We start from the raw sequence: 9129 nt of genomic DNA, 5'->3' as shown, positions 1-9129 counted from the left end.
TAACTGTTGTGCTGCAGGTGGGGGCGGGGGAGAAGAAGAGAGGTGATCCAGCTGTTGCAGTAATCCAGGTACCAGGTGTAGTGTCTTGGACCTGTGGACCTGTGGACCTGTGGCGTGAAGGTGGGGGGAAATGGGCAAATCTTGGGATATATTTTGAAAGTGAAGCCAAGAAGGTTGCTATTGGATTGGATATCTGGGTGATAAAGAATGATTTGAGAGTAATTTTAATTCTTTCGGTTTGTGAAACTGGATGAGTACTTATTGAACACCTATTGTATTCTGGGCACAAAACAGATACGCCCCACCCTCTGGGAACTCCTTGTAATGAGAAAGACCAACAATAAATAAGCACTCACTTAATAATAATCCTGGGAGGGAGCCATGGGGGCTATAGCAGCTGTGGGGAGGGAAAGTGACCAACGGAGGAAGAGCTGAGTGGGAGAGGTGAGGAAGGCCTTGCCTGGAAGGTAAGATTGAAATTGAGATCTGAAAGCTGAGAAAAGTCTGCTATGTGAAGAGTTGAGGGAAAAAGAACAGCATGTGGAGGGGCCCTGAGCCATAGGAAAAAAGTACTTCATACATTTTCAAGAGGCCAAGGTGGTAGATGTGCAGTCCACCAAACAGAGGTAGAGGGGTAGAGGTAGATGAGGGGCGATCATGCTGTCCTTACAGGCCAGGGTGAGGAGAAGGTATGTGTTGTATGCATGTATGCCTGTTTATTTCTTAACAGTGATGTGATTTAAAGTTATGTCATGCTTTGTCACCTGGCCTTGAAATTCTGGAAACAAAGGGGCAGGCTGGTTCCTGCCAAGATCTAGCCTAACCGGTTTGGCTCTCTTGCTTCTTTATTCCACCTCTACCTCCCTTTTTCTTCCAAAGTTGAGCCTCCAATCTTTTCCCTTCCCTTTCTCCAGATGTTGTGGCTCTCCAGGAAGACAGCCCTTTCCCAGCCAGTGCCCCTGTTCCTTTCTCACTTACCTGTCATGTGAAGTGTCCACATTGATGGCTGTGTATAGAAGAGAAAGAATGACAACAGAAATACTAAAATCAAGACTTCCCCATCTTGACAAGCCCGTAAGGTCACCTGGGAATTTCTTGAAAGCCTGTGTGTAGTGACTATGTGGGGCAGGCATTCCCCCCTCCCCTATGGCACCATCCCAAATTTCAGAAGCGGGAGAAAAGAGCATCTTAATTGTGAGCTGATGAACTGATCAATATTCTCAATTTACCTCTTTAACTGCAGAGCCCACATGGAAAATAGGGCTGTGAGAACCTCAAAGGACTGCAGTCTTGGTACATCCCTCCCCTACCTCCCAGGAGCAGCTGAGGGTGCCCAGCAGCACCTCAGAGGTTCCCAGGTACTTGGGCTGGTTGGTCACTTACAGATTTGTGGGAGATGCTTTGGGGACTGTTGATATTAGGCTTAGTTAGAACTTTACCCTCTGGGGACATTCCCAAAACTCTACTCTGAGTTAGAACAGGGCTCCAGGGACTAATCCTTTTGTTTCCTGAATAACTGCTGTCAATAATACAGCTTCTCCACTAGGGCATGGGAGATTTGTTCATGAATGGGTGGGAAAGTGATAAGTGGTAAACATAGCAATAGCTATCACGACAGTGGCGCTTTCTATATAGTGCTCCACACTCACCTCAACTCCATGAGGTAGGACTATGATAATCATTTTTCAGGCTATTTGGGGAAGTTCTACAGTAGGGAATCTTATAGTAATTATTACCCTTAATGTGTGATAGAGATTTCATATCAATCCTGGTATAAAGCTAATCAGGGTTAACCTAAGAGAGTGGAAATAGACATGGGGGTTGGGTTGGGAGATAAGGATTGACCCCTGAAGCCCTGTTTTAAGCCCCTGAGGCCTAATTTCCTTTCATCTTTATGCAACTTTAGCCCTTCCAGGCCTTGGTTCCTCATCTTCATAAGTGAGAATGTTAGGCGATAATCCCTAAGGACCCTCCTGGCTCTGACAGTATGGGACTCTTCACTTCAGCACCCTCTATTTTGCCTATATCAAATTTCAGCCCAGTCACCTATTCAGACACTGAGTCCCTCACCACCAATGAACAACTGGGCACTCTCTGGCACTCACTTTACAGGGCTTAAACTTGAGCACAGAGCTGGAGAGGGAAAACCCAACTTCATTCACAAAAGCTACACTAGGCTCTTTAACAGCAGGGACATCTTCATGCGTTTCCATCAGGCAATGGTCCATTCTCATTCTGGACTGCTCTACACACAGCGGGTTGACTAGGTTGACCCCATCCTGAATGGGTAGCACGAATTCCAGGAGTAACGAACTCTTCTTCATAATTGAGATTGCTTACTAAGATTAGTTTAAATTGGGAAATCTGATTCCCAACTGCTATTGAACAACTAGACCATTCATTCAGCACAAACTGTTTTGCACATTATTATGCAAAGGAATTGTAAAAGCCTCTAGGAATCCTGAGGTACTGAAGACGAAGTTTCAGCCTTCATGTTACACAGGGAATGAGGCAAGGAATGAACAAAAACACAGCATCCTTTCAGATAGTGATGAGTGCTGCGCTGAACAGAAGGAAGCAAGGTAAGGGATGAAGATTTACGGATGTATTTGACTCTTTGGGGAGACTCCTTTAGGTTTAGGGAAGTGATGTCAGGGGAGGCATCTCTACAGACATAATGTTTGAGCATAATGTTGAATGAAGAGAGAGCTGTAACTATGTGAAATTTCAGGAAAAAGGGACAGACAACAAGGTACAATGGCCCTGTGGTGGGAATGAGAGTGGGAAGTCTGAGCAGAAGTAAAAGGCTAGCGTGTGTGTATTGGGAGTGGCCTTCCATCTGGGGGGCGAGGATCTTCCTTCATAATCTGACTGGTCTCACTTTGGAAATTACAAGTGTGGGCTACAGAGGAGGAATCTCTCATAGAGTGGCTTTATTATCTTATTCTATTTTATTTTTTTGAGACAGAGTCTCACTTTGTCGCCCTCAGTAGAGTGCCATGGCATTACAGCTCACAGTATCACCAAACTCCTGGCCCGAAGTGATTCTCTTGCCTCAGCCTCCCAAGTAGCTGGGACTACAGGTGCCCACTACAACACCTGGCTATTTTTAGAGACAAGGTCTCTATCTGGCTCAGGCTAGGCTCAAACCTGTGAGCCCAGGCAATCTACCTGCCTCAGCCTCCCAGAGTGCTAGGATTACCGGCATGAGCCACCACACCAGGCCCATAGTGTGGCTTTAAAGATAACAAAATATGTGGTAAGACAGTCAGACCTACATCTAATATTTGCAGGACCTGGAACGAGAAAAAATAGAGGCCCCTGTACTATATATCTAAATATTTTAAAATTATAAATCAATCTAACAAACTGCTAACTGGAATATGTACTACCTTTTTACCTTGACAACTATATCTTCATAACAACCTAGAGTACTAGCCCCAGCTCCAGACTGGCCCTTTTCCTCCTGTCCATCAGCTGCATCCAATGTAGCAAGGAGCTTCACATGTGCCATCTCAAGCCAAGGTCCAGGGCAGGGGGTTCCTGCTTTCCTGGATGGAAGAGCAGTACTGCATGTAATTCCTGGAAGATGGATGTCCCTCCACTCTCCACTGTGCAGAGACACCCTGGGAACCAGGAAGTGAGGCTTGTGGGCAACGTGCCTTATACCTTTCACACAGGTGAGGAAGAGTTGGTGGATATCTTGGATTTTGTAACAAGTTTCTAGTACTTTCTATCTTTATCCTCTTTTTTGTCCTTTTTACATCTATAGTAAACTCTGAAAGCTCTATTCTGTCTTGGCTAAGGGAAACCCAGAGAAAGATTTTAATCTTTGCTTCAGACAGAATATTTACAGAGGCAGCAGCACCGGGGTGCCAACAGAAACTAGAACGAAAGAACCCAAAGAAGGTGAAACGGATGATTCAGAGGTGCCTACCAATCCCTCTACCTCCACACATAGACTCCTGAAAATTGTTTGTCCAGCACTAACCTTGGAAGTTCCAAGAAAAGGAATCCCTTCATGCATCAAGACTGCTAGAGTACACTTGTATCTATTCGCTCCTCTCTCTAAAAAATAGAACCCCCCCATTGTTACATGAAAATGCCTATTCAGTATAGAGACTATTTTCCAACCTTCCTTGGAGCTGGGTGCAATCATTTGACCAACTTCTTCTCAACGGGATTGAGTAGGGTGTTGTGTACAATTTTGGGGTTGTGCTTTTAAAGAAGGAGGATTCTCTTCGCTTTTCCCTTCCTGCTGTGTAGAATATAACATGGTGGTGAGCCATCTTGGATGACATGGACAATGTGGACACCATAGGAGGCAGAATAGCAAGATAGAAGGGGCTGGGTCTCTGACACCATACACTTACCATAGCAGTCCTATGTTTTACCTTTGGACTATATAATTGAGAGAGAAACAAACTTCTACCTTATTGAAGTCACTGTTTTTTTTGTTTGGTAGGTTTTGTTTGTTTATCTTTGTGTTTGCTGTTTGTTGTCGTCAAATGTTTTATAGTCACTGAACATTCATCCCACAAATGTGTCACTTTTTTACTTTTACCACATTCTTGAAGGGAATAAATTCTACTAGTTTAATTTCCTCCATATAAAAGACTTTTGAAAATTTGTCTTCAGTGATGATCATAGGTTCTCTCCTAATTCATGTTTATGTTCTGTTGCCTTCCTGAATTCTATAGATTTTTTTTTGAGACAGAATCTCACTTTGTTGACCTCGGTAGAATGCTGTGGCATCATAGCTCACGGTGACCTCAAACTCTTGGGCTTTAGTGATCCTCTTGCCTCAGCCTCCCAAGTAGCTGGGGCTACAGGCGCCTGCCACAATGCCCAGCTATTTTTAGAGACGGAGTCTTGTTCTTACTTAGGCTGGTCTTGAACCTGTGAGCTCAGGCAGTCCACCCATCTCAGCCTCCCAGAGTGCTAGGATTACAAGCGTGAGCCACAGTGCCCAGCCCCTGTATAGATTTTGATCATATCACCACTCAGAACATGCCTTCCTATGTTAAAATCCTTTTGTGTTTTAGTCTGACCTCATAGGGAGCATCTCTGCACTTCCTAAAATTCAATGATTTCAATTTTATTGTCTGCTTTGGTCAAATGGTACCATGGACTATTGTCTTTAGGCTGGGAATGTGGCCCAGAACCTACAAATATTTATTGAATTTAATTAACTTGAACTTCAAAAAGCATTTTGAAGGCTTTCCTGGGCTATCCAAGTAGACAACATGAAGCCATGGAAAGAATAAGGACTTGGAGAGAATTCCTTTACCTTCTTCTCTTGGAGGGAATTCTCACCTCCATTTCATGGCCAAGTCTTAGGTATCCTTCATATTTCATATGTGATATCACCTCCTGGGCCCATAGGTTAGGTTAATATCCTCTGAGTTATTATCTCAAAACCTCTAGTACTTGCTTTTTATTATATACATCATATTTATATTTGCTTCTCTGCTGGCCATCTTTGTCAACTATAAAGGCATGAGCATACCCATTGTATCCACAGTCTTCAGCCCAGGGCTTGGCTCACAGCCAGTGCTTGGTAACAATATGGAGCTGAGTGCCCTGGTGTGCTACTGTAGTCAGTCCCAGCTATTTAGGAGGTTGAGGTGGGAAGATCCTTTGAGCCCAATGTACAAGACCAGCCTTGACAACATAGCTAGTTTTTTTTTTAAGTCAATGAATAAATAGATAAGATATGAGTGGAATTATCCTTAATACCTCTCTCTCCAAGCTCACATTTAGAAGCAAATTCTAGGCTTTCTAAAAAATGCTTCCAGATTCCAACCACTTATCACCTCCTCCACTGCTCTCTGTCTGGTCCAAGCAACCATTTCTCCCTTGGGTTGCTGTGTTCGGCTCCTACTTGGCCTCTCTGCTTATGCTTTCTGCTCCACACTCTTCCTCTTACCAACACACACCAGTCTTTCAGCAAACACTGGGGAAGTTTTGGGAACCAAGTCACAAGCGAAGGCCATGTTGAAGATAAGAGTATTTTCCCTTCCAGAGCAGGAAAGCCATGGAGCCTCCTTTCTTATGTTTTGACTAATTCAGGTAGATACCATAGTGCTCAATTTCTGTTGAGGTAGGTATGGCCATGTGACTAAATTCTGGTCAGTGCACTGGGAGAGGCAGTAATAGAAGCATTTCTGAGACATGCCCTTAACAGTAAGGAAAGAACCTTCCTCTTTGTCTCCCTTTCCAACTACCTAAAATGCTGAGGTGAGGGCAGGTGCTAGAGCAGCCATCTAAGGCCACAAGATGGAAGGCAAGTGTTAAGGAACGCAGAGTAAAGAAATTGGGGCTAGGTGTAGTGGTAAGTAGTGTACTCCCAGCTACCCAGGAAGCTGAGGCAAGGGGATCACGTGAGCCCAGTAGTTTAAGTCTAGCCTGGGCAACATAGCAAGACCCCATCTCTTAAAAATATTTTAAAAAGAACTTTAAAAATGAAGGCTACCCAGCCTTTTAGAGCTGCTATATCAGCCTTGGAATGCTTTTGTGTGTTATCAGAGAAAGAAAGCCACTCTACTTTGAGATCACTGTTACAGCAGCCTAACTATGCATCCTAACACATATTCCCTTCTCTACTGCAGCTGCTTCATGGGGAGTGAAAAAAAGCAATTATGTCAGGAATATATAAATTAAAAAGGCAATATCCTTCCTAAAGGGTGGGTTAGGGACTTCTCAAAAATTAAGGGTGAAGTAGAGTAAAGTCTTATTCTAAAGCAGTCAGAAAAGACCTACCTCTGCTTCCATATGTCAGCAGCCTGAGAATGTATGGACGCCTGCAGAAGGCAGCTAAGCTATTGGCTTTCAGGCCCTATGGTGGAAAATGTCTTTAGGGAGTGAATGAGAGAGTTAGCTTAAGCTCTGGATTTGGGGGCTTTAGTGGGCTCAAGATAGACTTTTCATCACCCTTGATTCTTTGTGGTCCCAGTGTGTGAATTGTAATCACATTCATTTACATCTCCACCCAGGGCAAGGTCTGTTTATTTATGAACCACCATTATATGAAGCTGACCTCCTTAGCCACAGTGCCAGCTGCCCAGGGCGGGCATGGAGGGACAAGAGCTGCCCACCAACGAAGCAGGTTTCCTGACAATTCTTGGCAACATGAAAAAATTTAATACAGGTTTGGATTAACATCAACCTTTGTTTCGGGCAGATGGAAGTTGTGATTTTGTTATAAATTTGTTAGACTACATTCATCCTCTAACTGTTTCCTTGGAACTTACTAGTTTGACGGTTTCTGATTCTTCACCCAGCTCTTCCCTAGATTCTGACTGAAGTACTCTGGAGATTTGCATTATTTCTTCTCTGAAGGTCACAATCATAAATATTAAAGGTTCACCCAGATGCCACCCATTCATAACCTGAGGCCCATAGATGGGCGCAGGAGGGGCCTGCACTCCTTATTGTTTGCAAATATATGCACTTTGATGGGAGGAGGTCTATAGCTTTCATCAGATTTTTAAAGGGTCTGTAACACTCTCCCCCCAAAAAATTTCTTAAAAATATGCAAGTGACACTTGCTCCATCAGAGTTAGGGAGGCTGATTAGGGAACCAGGAATTTAGATATTAGTAGTAGTGGCACTCAGATTCCCATCTTAGCCCTCTTACTACCACTAGACAAATGTGGAAAAGTCTTTTACATAGGCAATGTGCTTTTCTGGGCAGTCTTCTTTTAAATGGGAACATTCCGTGGTATTGCATTAATTTCTAACACCTAACAAAGTTAATTTATCAAATTAGATTTCTTCCTCAAGATTCCATGTTCCTGAATGGAAAGAAAATACTAATTGAGAAGGAGAGAGTGTCAGTAAACCAAACTGAGCTACTCTGGGTTATCTCTGCTTCCCCCAGGTTGCAGAAATCTGATAGCACAGACCCCCTGTGGTGGAAAATTCAAAGCAGGCCACACTGGAATATGAATGACATCAGGCTAATAATCTGTCCCTCTGTTTATCTCTCATTCCCCAGTGCCCATACAGTGTCTGGCACATAGTAGGTGTTCAGTACATATTGGGCGGATGAATAAGGGCAAGTGTGCCAGCTGTCTCATGAGGCATTTTGTGTGGGTAATGTAAGTTTCGTTGTCCAAATGAGCCTGGGTCCAAATGATAAAACTGAATCAAGGAGAGGGCTATCTTATTAGAGATATTCTGGTGTCACCACTTCTGGACATTGAGAGCATGCATATACATACACACCTTGATGTAAAGAAGGAATTTGTAAGCCATCCTGAGCTTAATAAACCAGAAAGGTCAGAGGTACCTTTTAAAAGAAACCTTGGAATAATTTATTTGAGACTTAAAAACGAAAGTAGGTGGTTAAAACACAGAGTTGTTTTTTCAGTACTTTATTTAAGTGCTTCAGAAAGACCTGGAGAGAGTAAGAACCCCAAGGCCCTTCGACAGGACTCTGAGCCCTTGGGAAAACGCAGCATTCTGCTGTGCTGATGCCTCCTGAGGTGGCGCCCATCTCCTCTGAGCACCTGTTTTTTCGTGACACTTTTTTCCAGTTGAACTCCTGTGCACCAAGACAGCTTCCACCTGTTCCCTCAAGTTCCCTGGACAGCTCCGCAGCACTCGCCCTAACCGGAGGCCCCTCCCTCGGGCTGGGCTCCTCCAGCGTCCGGTGCCCTGGAAGTGGTTTGTGCAGAGCTGGCGGTAGGCAGCCCCGAGCGGGCGGCCAGCGGGCCCCGGAGACGCAGACCGCCCTCTAGTCTGAGCTGCGGACTCTGCCCTTCCCGCCGGGCCCGAGGGAGGAGGCCGCGCGGCCGGCGCTGCGCCCCCTGGGGGCCGGGCGGGTGCCCCTCGGGGCCGCCAGACTCGGGACCGTGGGAAGGCGAAGCGCCGGCCACTTCGGGCGGGCGGGCCGGGCCTGCCGAGGAGTTGGGCTATTTTGTAACTGCACCATCCACCCAAGCCTCATTACCACCTCTTAATGAGACCCCTTTACTCCGTGACGTGCAACCGCTCCATCTCATTAAGGAAATCGCTCTTCAATGCTGATTATTTTATTTGCAGCCATAATTATATTTCTTTCGGCTAAATCACGGTTTAATCGAGCCCACATGGAGGGCAGCAGCACTAATTACGGCGGGGGAT

The sequence above is a fragment of the Otolemur garnettii genome, unplaced genomic scaffold, assembly GCF_000181295.1.
Source record: "Otolemur garnettii isolate 467f Iridium unplaced genomic scaffold, OtoGar3 scaffold00017, whole genome shotgun sequence".
Classification (NCBI taxonomy): Eukaryota; Metazoa; Chordata; class Mammalia; order Primates; family Galagidae; genus Otolemur; species Otolemur garnettii.
Note: the sequence above shows the minus strand (reverse complement) of the source record.